A 21,367-nucleotide genomic window follows, 5' to 3' on the forward strand; every position below is an offset into this window, starting at 1 on the left:
CAACACTACAGTAATGGGACAGACCAGCCCCGGCCCTCCACTTATGAGGCATGGAGGACACCCCCTGAATTCTGTGGGATGCCGGGCAAAAGCAGGAATGTAAATGGAATCACGAGGGAGCATCAGGCAAGCACCAACCAAGGGACACTCTGAAAAATGACTGGCTTAACATGTCAAAAACATGAACGTCACGAAATACAAGAGTGAAGAAGTTTTCCAAAAAGGCCGTGTGCCCAGTAGGTTTTCTTTTGCTGGATAGGACCTCACTTGGGGGCCTCTGGTGAAATCAGAAGAAGTTCCGAGGCTCAGATAACAGCCGCGGACCCGTGCTAAGTTTCTGACTTGGTTGTATCACAGTTTTAAGAATCTTTGGGTTTCAGAAAAAATAGAGAGAGGACAGGATAGAACAAATATAGTAAAATGTTAGGACTTAAGGAATCCAAGTGAGGGGTATCCAGGAATTTTTTGGTTCTTCTTGCAACTTATCTGTAAATCTGTAATTATATCAAACTTGAGCAATTGGAAAAAATGTAATTGAAAAACATGCTCTGGGTTCATGTGCTGAGAAAAAGTGACTATAGTGCTTAGCACAATAATCTGAAGCTAGTATAATAACAATTATTATTACCAGAATGGTGTATGTGGCACACAATGAGCTTGAAATGGATGGACGATATCATCGCTGTTAACATCATCGTCACCACCACCTCTGTTGTCCCTGGTGTGCTCGATACTATGTAGCAAAAACAAGTATCTTTTCTAATTGTTACTTCTAATTACTTCATATCTGCTTAAACTCCACTGTTTGAAAGTCTGCTGTGGAAACACCTGTTTCAAGTGACTCCAACACTCATAGGCAATGGTGAAAACTTAAAACCCAACCAAGAGGAGAGAGGCAGGGCCCATTTCCAATCCAGAGGTACAGATACACATCAGTTCAATTCTTTTCCATCATCTGAAACTCTGCTTCGTTCTTGCTAGTTCTGGGGGAACCCGAGGCCAAAAAAAGCCCAGATCCTAAAGACACAACGTGGGGCCTTTGCCTATAGTCCTCCTGGCCACCTAGAGTTTCTTTTCTGACCTGTCCATAAGCACCGTGCAGCTCAGTGACTGGCCCTCTTCTTCAGCACTGCACATTCCCTTATTCAGCAAGTAAAATCTTCGATTATGCTTCCAGTCCTGACCCACCCAAGATGGTGGGACTATTGCCAAGTCCAAGCTTCTCCCCATGGGTCTGCTGTATAGAACTGGCTGTACTCAGCCTGATTCTGAGGTGGGATAAGTTCCCAATCGTCATGATTCTGTTTAACACATTCTTTGAGAGTAAATCCATGGTGTCTCCCTGTCATCTTTTGTCTCTAGCATTCCTCCTTCTTCCAAGACTCACAGGCCCTGTATCTTTAGCTCACTTTCTTCCTCTCACTGTTTCTTATCTCTCTTGCTCCATCTTCAGCCGATGGGGAACACTATGGCCATTGCTTCATTCCCTTTACAGGAGACCCAATACTGTGTCTGATCTTCCTGTGACCATGGGAAGGCTCATATTTGTATCAAGGTACCTGCATATGTAAAATTGATAAATCTCAAGGTCCAAGTGGCTTAGTTTTTACACAGACTCACATACAGTGGCCATAAGTTGGCTGGCCAAAGAAATTCTAGAAGTAATTCCATTTTTATGGATAGGTAAGTAGATAAATAAATAGATGTACTCACCAATAATCCTATAGAACAGTCATACATACACATAGATGGACCAACCCTCCTTTTTCTACAATGGCCGCAATTATATCCAAGCTGAGTCAGACACTCAGAGCAAAGAGAGACACCCCAGGATGACCATAGTTTTCCCAAGACAGCTTTCCAAAGCTGATGGAAACATTCTCAATGTACACTGTTCAAAAGGGAGCCACCAGTCACATACGGTTATTGAGCACTTGAAATACGGTGAGTGTGACTGAGGGCTGCATTTCTCCTTGTGACTAATTTCAATGCATTAAAATTTAAATAGCCACACATAGAGTGGCCTCATGTGGACAGCTTAGCTCTAGATCAGGAGCAGGCACACTCTTCCCATGAAGGACCAGACCGTGAGTATTTTCGGCTTTCAGGGCACACAGCCCTCTGTCACCACTGCCGTTGTGATGTGACACATATCTGAAGAGAGGAGTGTGGCTGGGTACCAATAAAACTTTATTTATAAAAAAAATGACTGGGCCACTTTTGTCCTATGGGTCAGAGTTGTTTACTGACAGTCACTACAGTACGGTGTCATTTCAGACTTCTCTGGGATGGCAGGCACTGGTCACAAGAGGCTGTTTCTAATCCAGGTTTTACTTACTTGTTTAATGAGAACACAGAAGGCCTTCCTCTTAAGAAAATGAGGCTGTTTGATATGCTAATGACCCTGCATTTTTCCTGAGTAGAAAGTGTCCCCTCTTAATGGCATATCCCTGGGAAAGAAGGCCAAATTACAAAGATACCAAGATACGAGGGAACACCTCTCCCCGCCTACTCAAAGTTAATCTATGGAAGAAACCAGAAAAGACAACACATCTCACTCATGCTGGAGGGAGAGGGTGGTCCTTTACCTCAGGAGGCTGAGGGACTGTCCATCTCTGGCACTCAGAGGAAACCGTCCTGGTCACAAAGCTCAAAGTGTTTGCTCACCACAGCTCCTGGCGATGATTATGACTTCTATTGGCATTTCCGGGTCAGAAAAGTTGATCCTGAAAGTGGTCCCAGCTGGAAGGGAAGAGGAGAAAAGTTCAAGTCAGTTTTGACATTTAGTTCATCCACTGCCTTTTGATGATTTTATTTACTTATTTGAGAGAGAAAGAGAGAACGAGAAGGGGAGGGTCAGAGGGAGAAGCAGGCTCCCTGCTGAGCAGAGAGCCCAATGCGGGACTCGATCCCAGGACTCCAGGATCATGACCTGCGTCGAAGGCACCCAGGCGCCCCATCCACTGCATTTTGAAGATGACGAAAGACAATTCGAAGGCATTCGCCCATCACTCCACTCACTCACCCAGTGATTTACACGTCAAGGTTTTTTTTTTTTTTTTTTTTTTCAATAAACACCTATCCTGTTCCATGCATGCAGCCAAGTACCAGAGACAGAAAGATGAGGAGACCATAGTTCAGACCCTCAAGAAGCTCAGCCTCGTGGAGAAAACAGACAGACAAACGAATAACTCAGGGCAATGTGACACGAGGATGGGAGTGATATTTGGGAGAGCTAAAGGAGGAATGACCAAGCCAGTAGGAGAAGAGCACGTGGGTTTTTAGTTGTTCTTCGCTCAAGGGAAATGCTGTGTGGCAAAAAGAAAAGGTTTGGAGAAAGTGTCTCTGAGGGGCGTCCGGGTGGCTCAGTCGGTTAAGCATCTGCCTTTGGCTCAGGTCATGATTCCGGGGTCCTGAGATCGAGTCCCGCATCATGGCCCCTGCCCCATGGGAAGCCTGCTTCTCCCTCTGCCTCTGCCTCCCCCTCTCTCTCTCTGTATCTCACGAATAAATAAATAAAATATTTTTTTAAAAAAAGAAAATGGAACTAGTGAACATGTGAGATCAGGGCTAGGAAGCACAACCAGGCCGAGGCCGGGTGGGAGAAGGCTCTGGAAGGCCCCACCTGAAGCGTGAAAACAGAGACCCCCGGTTCAGCTCTTAACTACGTCCCACACACTGAGGGATATCCTGACGCACGTTTCCTCACGAAATCCCTGAGGTGGTCTCAATGACTAGTCCCGCTTTATGGAGGAACCACCCGGGGCCTGGACGCGTTCTGTCCAGCTCCGCAGTCCTCATCTTAGCCCCTGGGGCAGGTGCAGGCAGTAACGGCCCCCACCGGCTTGGGCCACCTCAGCAACATGGCTTTGCTCTGCCTCCCCACAGGGATTGAGGTCCACTTCTCCACCCTCTGAATCTGAACTTGGCCACATAACCTGCTTTGGCCAGTGGGTCAATAACAAAAGACACAAATAAAAGCTTCGACAATGCTTAGGCACAGAATATCCTCCTTTCTCGAGCCTGGAATCTTCTGCAGCCGCATCACCGCAGCTAAGCTGGTCCCCAGGAGGCACGGGCCACACCCCTGAGCCCCAGCCATGCTTCCCAGACACAAGAAGTGTCCGATCAACCCAGAGAATCAGGAGAAATAATGAACGCTTGTTATTGAAGGCACTAAGGCCCGGAGCTACCTGTTATGCAGTGAAAGCTCACTGATATCACCGCCAAGGAATCCTTACATGGCCAACAATGGTGATAAAACACAATAAACTTGCAACCTAGAAAGATCTGCCAGGAGCTGATGATAGCCCTGAGATGTGGAGAGCCAGGACCGAGGCAGGGTGGCTGTGGATGGCGGAGAGATGGAAGATTCAAGAGCTATTTTATTGTATTTAAATATTTTACTTATTTATTTGAGAGAGAGAGACAGAGAGAGCAGAAGCAGGGGGAGCAGCAGGCAGAGGGAGAAGCAGGCTCCCCACTGAGCAGGGAGCCTGGTGCTGGACTCGATACCCAGGACCCTGGATCATGACCTGAGCTGACGGCAGACGCTTCACTGACTGAGCCACCCAGGCGTCCCTCAAGAGCTATTTTAGATATAAAATCCACAGGATTTAGTTACAGACTGACCCAAGATTTGTCTAAGGTGCCTGTTGTCGACAATAAATAGATTCTATTTGGAGCTCGCCGGCAAGTGGGGTGCAGGATGTTTCCACAGGAGACACACAACGTGACCTGAGCTGGAGAAGTCAGGGCTCAGTGTCACGGCAAAGGCAAGCTCCCGAATGAAACTTTCTTTTCAGTCCCTGACATCTGAAAGAAGAATTAAGGTGGAGTGCTCACTGCCCCAGCCTCGGACCTGCCGTCACCTCCTCTGAGGCCAGCGTCTGCTCGGAGCAGCCCGCGGAGGGACCCTTGTAAGCTGTAACCCAGACCTTCCTCCCTCCCCTCCCCAGCTCACACTGTCCCCTTTCCCTGTGCACTGCCTCCTCACGCATTAGATTTCACTAGTGATGGCCCTTCCCAGGGACATCGTCATGGACTGCCCAGATGAGGCCAGGCAGCGTCACTACCCAGGATTCCTTGCACTCCCAGAGAGCAGGTGTCACCGGCCTGATAGCCACCTGGGAGCACAAGGGTACCTGTCCCACACCGCATGCTGCCACCACACTGCCTGCCGCGCACCGCCGGCCACGCGGGAGAAAGTCAGTTTCTAGCTCCTGAATGAGAGAATGAACAAAACAATCCGTTCACCTATCACTCGTCCCAGATGTTTCCTTCCACCTGCTCCGTTCCACACGCCAAGCCGAGTTACCACCTTCCCTTCAGCTGCCCAAGGCTTCCTATGTGTCTCTCCGTTCCTTTGCGCTGGGATTCCCAGCCCCGACTGGCACACTGGCAACTAGGGGACTTCCACGAGCTAGAACCGTTCCCCAGGTGTCACCCACCCTCCAGGCCCTGGTGCCCTGGCTCCTGACACAAAGCTGGGGTGCTAAATACACAGAAAACATACTTATCTCATATTCCGTATCTGCTTAACGATCTACCAAGACCCTCCTTGGCTTTTATGTTTCTTTTTTCTTTTTCTTAAGATTTTATTTATTTATTTGCGAGAGAGAGAGAGAGAGAGAGAGAGAGACAGCACAAGCAGGAAGAAGAGGGAGAAGCAGACTACCTTTTGAGCAGGGAGCCTGATCCCCAGGACCCTGAGACCATGACCTGAGCCAAAGGCCAAAGCTTAACTGACTGAGCCACTCAGATGCCCCTGCCTTTTGCTTTTTAACCTGCACCCTGAAAATTTCTTCTGGAATGTGACACCGCGGCTCTCTTCCCACGCTCTGCTATCCTGCCCTGTCTCCCTGGATCCCACCTGCTTCCCCCCCCTCCCCCTGCCCCTGGGCATTGACCCCTTCCTTTCTATCCGGAGGACTGGCAGCCACCAGGTACTGGTCCAAGCCCCCAGCAGCCAACTGCTGGGCTAAACCAGGAGACTAAGCCGCAGGAAACACGTCCACCAGCTCTACCTACCGCACAGGAGGTGAGGGCCCATAAGCCACTCCTTCGCCCCTAACAGAACGTCACCATCGGCAGCCCCTGCACCATCATGCATGAGAACGTGATAAATCTCCTGAGAGAGGCTGTTCTCCGATTTTGGTTCTTTGGGGAGCAGAGCAGAGGACCGGACCCGAAATTCCTCACCACTTCTACATTGCTTAAGAAATCCCGGCCTTTCCCTCTGCTTGAGAAGCGATCATCTGGAGAATTGTGAACGCAGGGCCCCGCTGAATAATAGTGCTGCCCCTTCAATACAAGGACGTCTCCTCTCAGAGGCCTGTGGCCACGTATTATCTTGAAACAGGGTGCCCCGCGGCTGCTGTGTCGACCAGGAGACACTGTGTAAGCCAGGATGTGTGACGGCAAACAGTCTTCCTCGGAGTCTGAGTTGGCTCCTTGTTAACACAGGCACCGTTCCGGCTTCAACTATTTTGCAAGGTGTACCGAACAAAAGTGGACAAAACCAACATGGGATCACTTAAAAACAAAAAAAGCAAAGTAAAACTAGTAGTAGAAATTGGGGCAGATACCACTTTAAAGGGCTGGCTGGCACTTTCCCAAACTAAGCCCTTTGTCCTCAAAATCTCTGCTCTTCTTCACAGTGATGTGACGCCAGCTGTCATGTGTATCATTTTGCGGATGAGCAAGTGGAGACTGGAGGAGGGTAAGCAACTTGCTCAAGGTCACGGTCAAGATCGGAGCCTTGGATGATAAACCAATTCCTCCCAGGACGAGCGCAGTGTACTTCACATGGGCGCTCACTGAGCACCTCTGCGGTGCCCTGCCCTGGTGGGACAACAGCACACTCTCAGGGGTCAGCTGGTGAGGAGCCCACCGTGTGGGGAGGGGTGCGGGCACACGAGCCAGCAGCTGCACCACCCTGCGCAGGGGTCAGGGCGGAGACGGTCAGCACACAGGTGGGTGGTTTCTTAATCTGAATTCCTGTCCAGAACACAGTGATCTCGGAGAATGAGCTCAGCACAGAGACTGTCTGGCAGATCTGTCTGCGGAGGGGACAGGTGGCCCAGATGTAGGCAGGTGCAGGGGCCAATCAGAACCCGGTGGTGAGATGACCCAGAAACACCTGGAGTAGGAGCTGGCATGCCTGGAGCAGGGCTGCTGGCCAGGCTCGGTGAGGGGCGCAGGGCGAGGGAGCCACGGTGCTGGGGCTGACGGAGGGTGCAGGGCCTGAGCGGCCCCTTCTTGATGGGGCTGCATCTCCCCTCCTGGCCCCGACAGCTGATGGGAAACACGCCAGATGGGGCAGGGAACACAGCTGCTTGCTGGTGGGAACAGTCCTCCGACGCGGACCCGCCCCCACCGGGAGGGCTTCAACTGGGAGCAGCCCTCGGAGTGAGGGGGTTTCTGAACGCGGAGGGCAGGTGCTTCTCTGGGAGAGGTTATCACTACCAAGGGCGAATGGATGAGCGCACAAGGACGCCAGCCCGGAGCTAAGCATCTCGTGCACCTGACTTCACGCAGCCTTTGCAGCAGTCCTCTGGTGGGGGCAGATCCCCATTTCACAGATGTGCAAACTGCGGCTCTGCAAGAGTCGGGTATTCTGCCCAAGGCCACGGGGCAGGAAAGCTGCCAAGGAGCTGTTCAAAGTCAGGGCCACCTCCTACAAGTCCATAGCCGTTTTCCTCCTTCTCCAGCCTGACAGGACCCTAGAAGGTCTTCAGTCCGTGTTCCCTCGCGCACACACCCCCCCACAGATCCACGAGTGGGGGGCGGCGCAGTTTACTAGTTTGTATCTGTGCTCTGAGTTCCCAGCTCTTTCCAAGCAGCTTCAGTTTGGGGTTCCCAGCACCGAGCATGGTCAGCTCTCAGAGCCCAGAGAGACAAAGACATGGGTGCTGCTCACATGGGGGACACCCCGACATGGCTGGTGATCTCCCCCACATGTCCCAGTTGCGGGGCTCCGGACACTCCCTCCTGGCCGCTGCCAGCCTCCATCCGCTGGGGTTCCTCCCACGTGGGTCTGGCTGAATCCCTCCTACGGGGAGACCTGCGCCGCCCCTCATTACTGAAACAATGCAGGCCGTGCAGGGCTCCCAAACCGCAGCCTTGGCCATTTCCTCTCTTGACACCCCCTTCCTCTGAGCACATGACAGGGAGGGGCCCGGTTCCATCTCAGGGTTCCTCCAGAGAGGGCACTGGGCCTCTCTACCCTGACCGCCACTGTCACCAGGTCTTTCAGCAGGAACCTGTCTGTTCTCTGGGGCTCCCCCTCATCCTCTCCTGTTTTATTTCTCTCAACTCCCAACCAGAATACTGGATGGTTTTACCCCAGAGCACAAGTGGGGAGACTGAGGCTCTGACATGGAAGTCACCTGCCCCAGTCCCACAGCTGCCCCAGAGCCCATGTTCTGCGGGCCCTGCCCTCCTCCTCTGCCCGCAGGCCTTCCCCGCTGGGGAAACGGAACGTGCCTTCAGAGCAGGGAGACGCAGGTCTCTGGGCTGCCTCCGCCTCCTCTGGGCCCCACGGGTTCCTCGGTGCTGCCCAGAACCACACACAGAGCTGGGAGGAACGGGGAACCGCGACGCGCGGGTTTGTTTGCCAGGCAAGCACAGGCCTAATTCCGGAGGCCTGACTACGGACTTTCGAACAAGATTCTGTGGATGAGAGGGAGGAGGGAAGCTTGTGCTGAACAAGGGAAACCTCGAGCCAGAGGACAGGGCTGGCCTCACACAAAATCTGTCCATGCCGAATGTGACCTGGGACACCACCCTGAACCGTCCTATTTATAGTCCTTTGAAATATGGCTTGGGAAGGGGGGACTTTGTTCTTCTGGCTTCTTATCTGATTCTCAAGAACAAAGGGGAGGGAGGTGTAGGAGGGAGGCTCTGACCAGCTGTTGGTGTGGGCAGTGGGAGCAGACACACTGGACCCAGGAAACTTCTGGCCCATGTGCCCATGGGGAGACAGTCGTGGTGGAGTGAGAGGGGTCGTCCCAGCCCCCGACTCGACCCAACCTGGGGGACCTTAGGTCAAACGGCCAATGCCAATGAACTTCGGTTTTCCCAACTGTCAAAACACCAATAAGAGGAATGACCACAGAGCCCTGTTGAGGTTAAAGGAGTCCAAAACGTCCAGTACATGGTATTTCCTGGGCAGAAACTCAGGAAGGAGAAAAGGGCAGACAGCAGCCAGAATTCACAAAACCCGGCACGGGCTTGCTCGGAGGGAGGTCTGCAGGACCCTGTGGACACCGGCGGTCTGGGACGTGGGGGTGTAAGAGCCCACCAGCAGCCCGGTACAGGGGGTCTGTGGGAGACCCAGCTGCTGGGGTCCCTGGCTGCCGGCCTGGGGAGGGAGCGGGCGTCTCGCTCTCTAGGACATCCTGAGCTTCCCAAGCAGAGAGGAAACCCAGCGGGGAGGCAGGGCTTGGCAGCTTGAAACTGCAGGCTGGCTTCCAGCCCTGGCTCTGCCTATTAACAGGCTGAGGAACCGCACAGGTCCGGCCTCTCTTCTGTCTGAGCCGTCTGCTCAGCTATGAAACAGGGGGCAGGGAATACCCACAATGCCTTGTCCTAGGTGTGCTCACCTGACCCTAGGGTCCAATGGGCACATCACAGCCCAGCCCACGCTTTCAGCCTTAAATTCAGATATCCCCGAAAGTTGCACCCTACCACCTTCTCCGGGAAGCCCTCCATGGTTGGAAGCTCTGTGTAAGGAAGAGCTGCCTCATCCACAGAGGTGTCCAGAGGACAAAGGGTCACTGTGCGGGGCACAGATCTAGTGATCAAGTGGACAGAAAAACCACCACATAGGAGAGTGCAAGTGAGGAGCCAATTCGTGGGAGATCAAGCAAGAGGCCTCTAAACGTGCATGATGTTGCAGATGATGGGAGCACGCACTTAGAAAGCCCTTAGGGTGGACACCCTGCAGGGCACAGAGAGGTAAAGCAGCTCCCTCAAGGTCACACAGCTAAGGAGGGGCAGAGCCAGTGTTTTTTATTGGGCAAATCAATGAGTGAGTCAGAGAATGAATAATTGAAATCTTGGACTAGGGGAAGGTTGAAACAAGGGCACCGCTAAGCCTCTTTGCAAATGCTGGGATTCTACGATTCTTTCTTGTTTCGTGCTCTGCAAATACGCCACCTCTGTCACTTGGTTATCATTCAGTCTACTCACACACCCCTTCCCTCCACCCACTCCTGTAAAGGTCACAGCTTTTGACACCACGGCCCCCCACTCAGAGAATAAGAGAAACTTCCTTTACTTCATCCCCGGGGCAGGTCCGCAAGGAAGCAGACATACTCATACCCAAAACTGTTGTTTGGTTTGGGAGAGACATCGGCTTAATTTTTCTAATCCTAGAGTTCCCAGATCGGTTTTCTTCAGTTTGTTCCCCGCCACAGGTAGAGAAGGAAAACTAACAGCAGACCTTCTGTTGGCACGAATTCTTCAAACAACTCCGAGAGGCTTGTTTTTCATTTGAAATTTCTCTTAGGCGGTGGTGCATGATCTCACGGGCTTCTCAAGTCCTCTTTTGATTTAATTTCCTTTTTCACCAAAAGACTGAGGTTTGAAATTTCAGATTTTTGCTTTAGGAACGACCAGGAATACTGCCCTACACCCCCCCCCCCCCCCCCCCCCCGCCCCAACAAGGACATTCTTGTTTGTGGTAGCGCCTGTGTTTCCCAAGCAACCGTCTTTCTTCATCACACTCTCCACCAGGTGGTAGGAAACAAACGGAGGGTTTCGGAGGGAGGGGAGGGGGTGATGGGTGAGCTTGGAGGTGGGTATTAGGGAGGGCACGTATTGCATGGAGCACTGGGTGTGGTGCATAAACAATGAATCTTGGAACACTAAAAAACTGAAATTAAAAAAAAAAAACACAAAAACCAAAAAACAGTGTTTTCAAGGAGGAACAACAAGCAGACCTTTCTCTCCATTGTGACGATGTTATTAAAAGGGAATTTTTCAATGTTGCCAGAGCAACTTTTACTCATCACTTTACTCGGAGCAGGCGCTGGAGGTGGGTGGGTTTACACGTCTGGTGACGAACAGACTGAGCCTTCCTGCTCACAGCCCTGTCTGTGCTCTGCGACTGGCTCCCAGCCCTTTCTCAATCCCCAGGCACCCTGGGGCTCTCTGAATTCCATGTATGACAACAACGCAGAGGGTGAGGGTTTCCAACCAGCAACACGGGGACTCCGCGCAGATTTAAACTCCCGTCAGACAGCCACGGGTTAGCTAAAGAAACCCATCCAACCAGCACAAGTGGGGAATATGGGAAGAGGCTTGGAGCCCCACCCGTGGACTGGGACGGATACCCGGTGTGATGTGTTCTCCATCCGCACCCCTTAGGGAAGCTGCCTCACCCTTCCCAGTCTCCCTGATGTAGAGATATGCGATGATCCCAGGAATTACACGGGTGGAGATCTGGCCGTTAGGAATTTGGGCTCTGCCAACTTTCTAGCTATGTGACTTGGGGCAAGTGGCTTCGCTTCTCTGAGCCTCAGTTTCCGCATCTGTAAAATGGGATTAGGGACAAAGTATGAGCAGCAATTTTATAGGGCTGTTATGGAGACTAGGAAAGTCCTATTAGAGGAAAGGTCAAGTCTGCTGATGGAAAGCACGCCTCCTGGCCCAGCCCCATGTGGAGATGCTGAGAGTAGACCCCAGCCACAGGTAACCCAAGATAGCCATCACTCTAGCCTCTACAGTTCAACTCTTGGGGTTTTCTAGGAAATCCACCAATGGAAAGGATATTCTTTGAACTCCGTGTCAAGGACAGAATGCACACAACCTCCCAGCTCCCTGCCAGTTCACCAGTTCACCTGCAAAAGACTTAGAAGCAAGACTCCTGGTTCCCAGGATCTGCCAGTTGTGTCTCTCCCTTTCTCTTTTAAATTCTGTTTCTGCCTTTATTCCTTGCGTTTGACTTCTCGCGCTTGCTGACTTCCTCACCTTAACAAGATTATTTACATACAAAATAACTACAGGGTTGGGAAATCAACTAACCGAATGTCCATGTCCGAGTTATTTGTTGACAGCTTCTTTCGGGGGCTTCTGGGGTGATCTGCCTCCCTGGGCCCACACCCCTTCACCAGCAGAACCTTCCCTGGGCCCCTCCCCGCCAGGCCTCCCCTGGGGATGGAGCGATCTGACTTCCTAATGCCAAAGCTGGTTCTCAGCCAAGTCGGCTTCTGGTTCCGGTTCATGCGGACCTACTCGAGGGGAACGGTAAACTGTAGGGACAGTTCAAGGTGAGAAGGTGGGGGCTGGGAGGGGGGAGCTGAAGAAGACGAATTGGAAGCATGGGCTTTTGCCCTCTCACTCAACAGAGACGTAATTTTGGGCACTCAGAAGGAAAATCTGCATGCGGGGACCCTGTGATCTTGGGCTCGTCACTTCCACTGCAACATGGGGAAGACCCTCATCCTAGCCCAGCACTTAGACGAGCTGGAGTCCAAGCAGATCAGGGTTGCAGATGCCGGTGGCTGTGAACGCCAACTCAGGGGTTTCCGTTCTCAGACCATGGGAGGCTCTCTGAGGACGTGACACTCAAGAAAGGCAAGGGGGGGGGACACAGCCCTTCGTCACCAGGCTAAGCCACTCGTGGGCTTTATTTTGGGCTCCAGTCGAGCCTTCCAAGGAAAGAGGTTTTCTTTTCTTCTTTCCTTTTCTTTCCTTTCCGCTGAGCCTTTTATCTCTGAAAAGGTAAATGCCCAATTAGATGGATTTTCATCTGTCATGTGGAGTTGTTTTAGGCTCTTTGAGCATGAAACAATATTTTGGAGTCATTCCACCCTCTCATTTAGAGAGGAAGCTGGGTTTGCTCTCACTGTGGTTCTTCTCTCTCTCTCTCTCTTTTTTTTTTTTTTTTTGGTTGAGTTTTTCTCAAGAGCCCTCTGCTAAGTAAATATTCATGAAGGGAATTTTTAGCCACTCTAGTTTGTTAGTTCAATGTGGACTCAAATGGATTTTTTTTAAATGTAGCATAATCTATCACAATGATATCTATTTGAGTTTTGAAGCTTTTGAAGGTAGCTGGTGAAATTCAAAGAAAGAATTTTCTTTGCAGACCCACATGGGGACCTACCCAAAGTCATCTGAAACCCCTTTTTAAATTCCGCCAATAATTTGGAATGTATGTTCTTTCCTTCTCGACTTCTCTGGATTACTGAGATTTTTAACTTATATTTCATATTCTTTTAAGGGTTTCTGGTTAGATAACTTTTACATATTTTAGAGGAGGAAGAAAAAGTACACACATACACACATGTACACAGACACACACACAAAGAGAGTCAGAAGAAATGGTCCAAACATCCCCAGGTATCTTTGGAAGGAAAAGCTTTTAAGATCAAAATATTCAAACAGTACTATCTGATTACGGAATAGGCCAGAAGGACAAGAGGGGGTACAGCCAGCCCCCACACCCAAGTTGGAACCTTGGTCCTCTCGGGAAAAAAAGCTAATGTCTATTGAGTGACTCGTTCATTTTCCACATCAACTGTACAGAGTATCATCCCCATGACAAAAGAGGAAACTGAGAGCCAGGGAAGGTAGGTGATATGATCACTGAGCAGTAAGTGATAAGCCTCAGACTGCAAAACCTTAATACTGAAGTTTTCTGCTTCTCAAAGATGCTTCCTAAAATGTAAAGGTCTTTTTTTTTTAATTTTTAAAAGTTTTTTTTATTTATTTGGGGTGGAGGAAGCACTCACGGGGGAGGGGCAGAGGCAGAGGGAGAAACAGACTCCCCGCTGAGCAGGGAGCCTGGTGATCCAGGACCCAGGAGCAGGACCTGAGCCAAAGGCAGAAGCTGACCCGACTGGGCCACCCCCGTGCCCTGAAAACATAAAGGTCTTAGTAATAGCATCTTCCTCTTGATTCTTGCATCTTACTAGGGGAACAGAACACAAGGGTTCAAACTTGGGCTCTGACCAGTGGTGTGGCCCTGAGCAAGGGAGCTCCTTCCCACCTCCAGCTCTGTTCTTCCAGGATCCTGGGGCCAGCCAGGCCCCTGGCTGCTGAAGGATCAAACAAGATGACAGGTGAGTGCAAGGTGAGTGCAGACCTGTCCAGCTGCTGAGAGACTCCAACAAAGGAACTCCCTGGCTTCTGGCAGCTGGGTGAGTGACTGCAGCTCTTGGTGGCACAAGATAGTGAAAAGCAGGCAGGACACAGCAAGGGGGCAGCCTATTCTTAGGGCTGTTACCTGCCAGGCTGAGGACAGAGGCTTTCCTCAGAGGCTTTGATGAGCTCTGATTGCCACCCTCCTGGTTCCCCCCACCCATCCCTCCATCTGCCTCATGGGGGCTTTGGTGGTTGAGGGTGGGAACCTGCTCAGGTCCTGCTACATTCCTGGCTGCTCTGGAGACATTCCCTTTTTTAAAGTCTCTGCTCCGTTTGTTTCCTCCCAGAACCCGGAATGAGTCAATTTTTTAAAATACTTGCCCCTGTTCTGGGCATACCCTAAATACTTAATAAAAATTAGAAGCTCCTGAGTTTATTACCAATGAGGCAGGTTCATGGCCTCATCCTATGGGCCCCTCCCAAGCCCCCCTGGGCAGGGTGGGAATTGTACGGTGCCATCTACCAACTGAGGAAACGGGAGATTCTGAAGAAGTTCAGGACTTGAGGGACACAGCCAAGGTCTTTGGCCAGGAGCAGGCGGAGTGGGACAGGACCAGGAGCAAGGAGTTCTGAGTCCGAGGCCAGTGGTGGCCCTGCCTGGATCCACTGGACTCAGAAGGAAGTATCCTGACCCCAGCGACTTATCTGACAGTCTTTCCAGTGTAAACCATGATAGATGGTTCCTGACTATAGATATAGATATAGATATAGATATAGATTGAAGTTCATGTAGATAGCAGTATTCCGACGCCAATGTCTTATCTAACGCTTGTCCCAGTGTAAACCATGATAGATAGTTCCCTCCTAGTGCCTCCAACTTGGTCACAGATCACACCTGTTACTCAGTCAAGAACACCATGCAGGGGGCGCCTGGGTGGCTCAGTGGGTTAAAGCCTCTGCCTTCAGCTCCGGTCATGATCCCAGGGTCCTGGGATCGAGCCCCACATCAGGCTTTCTGCGTAGCAGGGAGCCTGCTTCCTCCTCTCTCTCTCTCTGCCTGCCTCTCTGCCTACTTGTGATCTCTCTCTGCCAAATAAATAAATAAAATCTTTATTTAAAAAAAAAAAAAAAAAAGAACACCATGCAGGAGGGGCCCGGGGCATGCCGCACCCTCACCTGTGTACTCCCCTCGGAACCCAGACATCTCTGTTCCTAGTAATTCCCTGTGTTGTGCCCTAGAGATAACCTTTGAGTTTCTTTATCAATCCTCAGCAATGAGAAAAGCAAGCTGTACTCTAATCCCGTCATTAGGCTCTTTCCAGTGGGGGTTATTGACAACCATTTAACATTAACACCAGCCTTGTATGTCAAATGGAAGCATTCTAGAACATTCCACCTTCTGTCAACTTCTCTATTTCGCACATGCTCTGTTTGGATACCGTGCCTCGAGCATTGAGCACTTTCCATGCCAACTCTCGTGCACAGGCTCTTAGCTGGGCTATGAGGAGGCCCCTCCAGGGGCAGGCTCCTGAGCAGGATCTTTGATTCCTCACTGAGCATCCAGAGAAAATGACCCACCGGCACTTCAGCCCCAGCCCCAGAGGTGCAAGGCTTGCTGAGCTCACACAGTTAGATGTGGTCCTGTGCCTGAAAACTTGGGCACTGTCCCCGCACAAGCTGCCCACCATCCTTTAACCCCATCTCCCGAGACGGCCATTTAAATCTGAGATCAAGCATAAGGACAAGGATTAGAGATAAAGCACCGCATTTTATTTTTCTTAAAGTATAGCAAAGCAGGTAGTCTCTATCGTACACGCTATCACTGTGATGCCCATGACCCTGGGAAGATCCCAATTCAAGGTCCTGTACTCTGGCTGAGAACCATGAAGAACAGACAGACCTATGTCTGGTCTGTTATTTTATTTTACTTTATTTTTCTGGGGCACGTGGGGCACGCACCACTTTAATTAGATACCGGTTCAGTGCATGGAAGAAAATACCTTTGCTTTTGAAAGTCTGGTTCTCCTAGGTATTCAGACTCTACCTTCTCAGTGAATCCTCCCATGGGTCTCATGAGGCAGAGAAATCCATTCCCTTCTCTGCCCCAGCCTCTCACTGCACGCACATGTGTTCCCCTTGTACAAACCACTGCAACGTACTCTTCACGCCCCTGGGTGCCTCTGCAGCACACGGTGACGTCTGGGGGAAGGCAGGGGTCAGGGGTTGGGGGGGAAGGATGGATCACATGTTCTTTCAACCCTGTATTTTCAGCATCTTGTATGATGACCAGAACATAATTAATACCTAATAAATATTGGTTCAACTGAAATCAAAACAAAGAAACCAATAACAAGACCCAAGAAACCATAAAACCCCAGGACTCCCAAGGAATGCTGGTTTCCAATGAGGAAACTGAGATGTAAACCTGCAGAAAAGAATATGGGTGTGGGGAGGGGAAACAGAGAGGGCTCACCTAGTTGGGAGCTTAGGAGACTGGGGAGCGTTCCAGGTCAGCTCTGTCACCCAGTGAGGCCCTCTGGGCCTCAGTATTGTTTTCACTAATATGAAAGATTGAATAAAATGATTTCTATGAAAATTTTCAGCTCCTGGAGTGGGAGTAAAATTGGTCCTAGTGAGGGCATCAAAGCTCCTCTTGGCCACATGCATCACTGGGAGTCTCCACAAACGTCACCTCAGCTCTGCCCAAGTTCAGAACCCAGACTCTGAAACTTCTGGGCCAACTCAATGTCCAGTGCTGAGAATTGCCGGTGAATGACTTCACTGATTGGGCGTGGGCTCTGGAGTCTGGAGCACTCTCTGCAAGGGAAGAGAGGAGGCCCTGCATGGATGGCTCTGTTTCTGTGACACCAGGAATATCTGGACGGTTCTGAGGATGGAGCTGGAGCAAAAGCAAGCAGGGTGCAGGCTGTCTTCATGAAGAAAGGCTTTAACGGCCCCAAGGCCATGTCAGCAGAACTGCAAACCTCTCATTTTGCAGAGAATGAAACTGAGACCAGAGCCTGGAACAGTGTGGGTGCCAAGTTACAGAGCAATTGAGTGCTGGCCCTAGGGGACTAGAGCAGGCTTCCTCTGGGGCCCAAGGCTGGTCTTGTGTGCCCAAATTAGAGGAGAGAGCTTTCAGATCCTTGGGTCTGCAAGGGGGGTATGAAGTTTCCACACATGCTCCACAACTGAACAAAGTGCTTGTGAAACTTATTCCAGAATTTTCTGTGACTGGGCCAAGCAACAACTCCAGTTGCCAATGACGTCCGTCCTTGGTGCATATAGGATTTACTGTGAAGCAGGATAAGGAGATGACTGGTAGATTCTTTTCTTTTCTTTTCTTCTCTTCTCTTCTCTTCTCTTCTCTTCTCTTCTCTTCTCTTCTCTTCTCTTCTCTTCTCTTTCTTCTTCTTCTTCTTCTTCTTCTTCTTCTTCTTCTTCTTCTTCTTCTTCCTTTTTTTTTTTTTTTAACTTTGGTTGCTTTACATGGTGTGGGAGGGAGCCTGGAGAGGGTTAGGGTTTAGCTCCCATAAGACAAAAAGCCCTGTCCAAATATAACGCCTCTGAGTCAGCAACCACAAAGTAAGGGACTCAAGCAAGGTGAACTGACCGGGTGATTCAAAGAAGCCCTTTCCTGGGGGTTGGGGAGGGAGGGCTGCTGAGAGTTTGCTTCCAGAAGCTATCCTAGCCTGGGGGGCTGCTTGGTGCAGAGGGCCACGGAGACCCACCTGGCACAAAGCCATACAGACCCCTGAAGCTCCAGGACCCAAAAGGATCCCTCAAGGCCAGAACCACAGATGGATCCAGCCCTCATACCTTGGGGACCAAAGGCTCCAGATAGCCAATTCTGTGGAGGTCCCCAACTTCAGCAGGGTGCTGGTAAACCCAGCTGGGGGAATGGCCAGTCTGTGCCTCCAAGAGGGAACCCAGCCCTGAGGTCAGCGAGAAGGCTGGTCAGAAGTCAGCCTCCTCGGCTGCTGAGGCAGAGCCTGGAGCAACAGAATCCACGCCCCCAGAGAGCCCTTGGCCCTCACTGCTGGCAACACTTCCTGTTTCCATTCTCAGGGCAGCATTCAAGAGGCACCCTGTGGCCTGCCAACCCAGTAAGGTGGGAGCAAGAGCCTGCTTCTGTCCAGGGGTAAAGCCTGGATAGTAAATGCGGGACTAGGAGAAGGCAGACGCGGCACATTTCCAGGCTCGTGGGGTCGTCCAAAGACAGTAGCGGCCGCCCTACTCATTCTGTTATTTCTTTATTTATTCAGCAAAAACAAATTCTTTGTAAGATGAGATTCCCTTTCCCTGATTTGAAGTCAAAGGTCACGCGGACATGCACGTGGAGGGTGAGTGTGTAAACGTGCATATCCCTACATGCACACACATTCACACAATTACATGTAACACTCTGTGCCACACATCTGGAAGGTAACAATAAGGACCCGGTTTTACAGACACCGAAACTGAGATTCAGAGAGTTCGAGTCCGCTGCGGGAACATCAGAGAGGGAGACGATGGGGGACCCGGATCTGGGCAAGGGCGGCGGAGGCTGGAATGGTGAACTCTGGTGGGTATTTTTAGTCCACCACGGGATTTCAGAACACGTCCGGGCCGCGGTGTCTGGGGCAGGCGGGGAAGGTGCAGGATCTTGAGGGAGACCAGACACCCTGCCTCTGGGGCCCCCTCCCCACCTCCGAGCCAAGCGGCAGTTTCCAAAACAGCCGGCAGGGGGCAGTGCTCCTTGCCTTTTGCGAAAGTCCCGGCACCCCAACGCAGCTCCCGGGGGCAAGACCACCCGGCGACTCCGCCCTCAGCTTCTAAGAAGGCGCAGCTTTGAACCCCGCACGTAGTAGGTGCGCAAGGCGCGTCTAGAAACCTGAAGGGCTGGATTAGGTGGATGAACATGGATTCCGTAGAGGCAGTAGGGAAGACACGGAGAGAAGGGACCGTCCGGCCCCTGCCTGCGCGTTTCATCCACAGGCCTTTGCCAACAGCCTTTCCCTACTGTGTGTCAGGCGCGGCGGCGACGACTCCTGGACAGCCTAATTCCCTGCTAATCTCGCTCTCCCCGCGCTCCCCCCTCCCCGCCCCAACACACACACTCGGCCTCAGAGCAGGGGTGGGCGCTCGCTGTCTCCCTGGGGGACCGTCTCAGCCCAAATCTGCGGGGCCTGCGAGGAGGGTGAGTCAGAAGAGGCGAGGAGTCCCCAGAGGTGGGCACGTGAAAGCCAGGGGGATGCCTGAGGCGGCCCCGGGGCAAGGGGGTCACTGCCCTCAGAGACGGGGCTGTCTCCGGCTGCGGGTCACGCAGAACCCGCGAGACGCAGTGACCCGCCCAGCCCCCACCACCCGCTCACTTCTGGGCGCGCACGTGTCCACCCGCCGAGCGCCCCCAGCAAGCCCCGCGAGCGGCCGGCGCTGGCCAGGACCTTCGGGCGGCAGGCTGGAGGGACTCCCGGCCCCGCCGCCGCGCAGAACCCAGACTCTGCAGACGCCGTTCCCCAGACACCGGGCCTGGGGCAAGGAGAAGGCAGACCGGGCGCAGTCTCAACCCCCATCTCAAGTTCAGCCGCACTTCCTCCCGCAAGGTCACGCTCAAACACACTCACGCTGGGCAAAAGGAGGAGCTCAAAGTTGCGCCACGGTCCCGATTCCGAATCTAGCGGTGGTCCCATCCGGGGGCTCTGCCCCAGAGCAGCGGCCGCCCGCCCCCGCGCTCTGGCAAAGAGCGGCCCCTGCCCCACGCGGGTCACACACCCGAGAGACGCAGACAAGTTGCTAACTTTTGTCAGATTATTCGCTGCAGCTGCGGCGCCTAACGGGGTTGGGGCGGACTCAAGAGTTTCCAGTTGCCACCAGCACCACCCCCGCCCCGCTGCCCTGCGCCCACCCAACCCCTCCCTGCCCAGCGCGCCACGTCCAGCTACCGCGCCAACTTCTCCACCGTCTCCGGAGCAACGTGGGCCGGCGGCGTCCCCGGGGGCGATGGCCACCTCCCGGATGTGCTCCTGCTCGCAGCGGATTTGGAGGCTCGATCGCAACACCGTCCCGCTGCCGCTGGACCCGATCACCCGCAGCCTCCTCGCGCCCCCGCGCCCCTCGCTCCCACTCGGAGGCGCCGGAGCGGGCCGCCCAGAAGAGACTCATCCCAGCCGCGGCCCCGCTGGCCGCTTCGCCCTCTGGCGGCCCCGACCCGGGAGATTCCAGCCTGGCGCCGGTGCAGTGCCACCCCGGGGACCGCTGCCCCGGACCGGCGCAGGCTCCCCGCTGAGGTCCCAGCAGCTCTTCTAATAACGGCTGAAGATCCCGGAGCCCCAGTCTCCTCTGGGGCCTCCTCCCTCTCCCAAAGACCCCAGTGACGCCGTGGCTGGGGAAGGGGTCTCCCTACGTCTGTCTTCCTCCAGGCGCCGGGGGTCTTCAGTCCCACTTCCACTGTCACAGCCTCCTAGACCCCTCCCGACCACTTCAGTTCCCGGCTCCGGGCAATCACCCCTCCACTCGGAGAACACACTCGAAACTGCCCGAGCCCCAACTCCGGCGGACGCAGCCGCCCGCGCACCCCGGCAGCGCTGGGCTCGGCGCGCTCACTCACCGCAGCTGAAGACACGCGGGAGTTTCCGCGGCTTTGGGGATGAGGGGCTCCGAGGAGAATAAGAGGGGGGTGTCCCGAACACTCGACCCCCTTCCAGCTCACAGCGCTCCGTCCTCCTCTCCCTCCTCGTCCTCCTCTTCCTCCTCCCTCTGGTCTTTGTCTTTGCAAAGTGTCGAAACTGTCTGGCATAGTGGAGCTCCGCCGGCAGAGGCTGGAGCCGGGGAAGCGGGGAAGCGGGTGAGGATGGGAGCGGTCTCGGGAACACCTTCCCCCGGGTGTAACGGGAGGGGCGGGCGGGCGGCCGGGGAGGGGCCGCTTCCCTGGCCGGCCGGGGCCGGGAGCGGGGCGCGCCGGAGGGGGGCGGGCGCCTCGGCGGCGCGCGGCCCTCCCCTTCCTCCGCCCAGCGCCCGCCCCCCGGGCCCGCGCTCCCCCCGCGCCCCCTCCGCCCGCTCTCGGCTCGGCTTTCCGCTCGCTCTGGGCTTCCAGCGAGCTCCGGAGCCACGTGGACCGCAGCCGGCTAGCGGAGGCCAGGCTGGAGACGCCGGAGGCGGCGCGGGGACAGGATCGCCGCCCAGAGAGGGCTCTGCAGGGACAGCTCCGCCACTCTCCGCGGCGAGGCCGCCGCCCACAGGCTGGCGAGACAAGGGAAGAACCGCCGGGGGACCTGTGGGGTCAGCCCCGGGGAGG

General features: G+C 53.3%; 1 protein-coding gene across 4 annotated transcripts in view; it reads right to left on the reverse strand.

Annotated features, from left to right (window-relative positions):
• Positions 1 to 21,027, reverse strand: part of ST3GAL1 (ST3 beta-galactoside alpha-2,3-sialyltransferase 1) — an 89,322-nt gene extending 68,295 nt beyond the window's left edge. For 2 of the 4 annotated variants that reach the window (XM_045078152.1, XM_045078151.1), the window contains exons 1-2: positions 20,681 to 21,027; positions 2,589 to 2,742 (exon numbers count right to left, since the gene is read on the reverse strand). The gene's annotated coding sequence lies outside the window, so the exon portion shown is untranslated. The other 2 variants (XM_045078154.1, XM_045078153.1) reach the window with 2 other exon arrangements.
• Positions 21,028 to 21,367: the final 340 nt, after the last annotated feature.

The sequence above is a fragment of the Mustela putorius genome, unplaced genomic scaffold (genome assembly GCF_011764305.1).
Source record: "Mustela putorius furo isolate JIRA1106 unplaced genomic scaffold, ASM1176430v1.1 tig00000228_pilon_pilon_pilon, whole genome shotgun sequence".
In the NCBI taxonomy this organism is placed as follows: domain Eukaryota; kingdom Metazoa; phylum Chordata; class Mammalia; order Carnivora; family Mustelidae; genus Mustela; species Mustela putorius.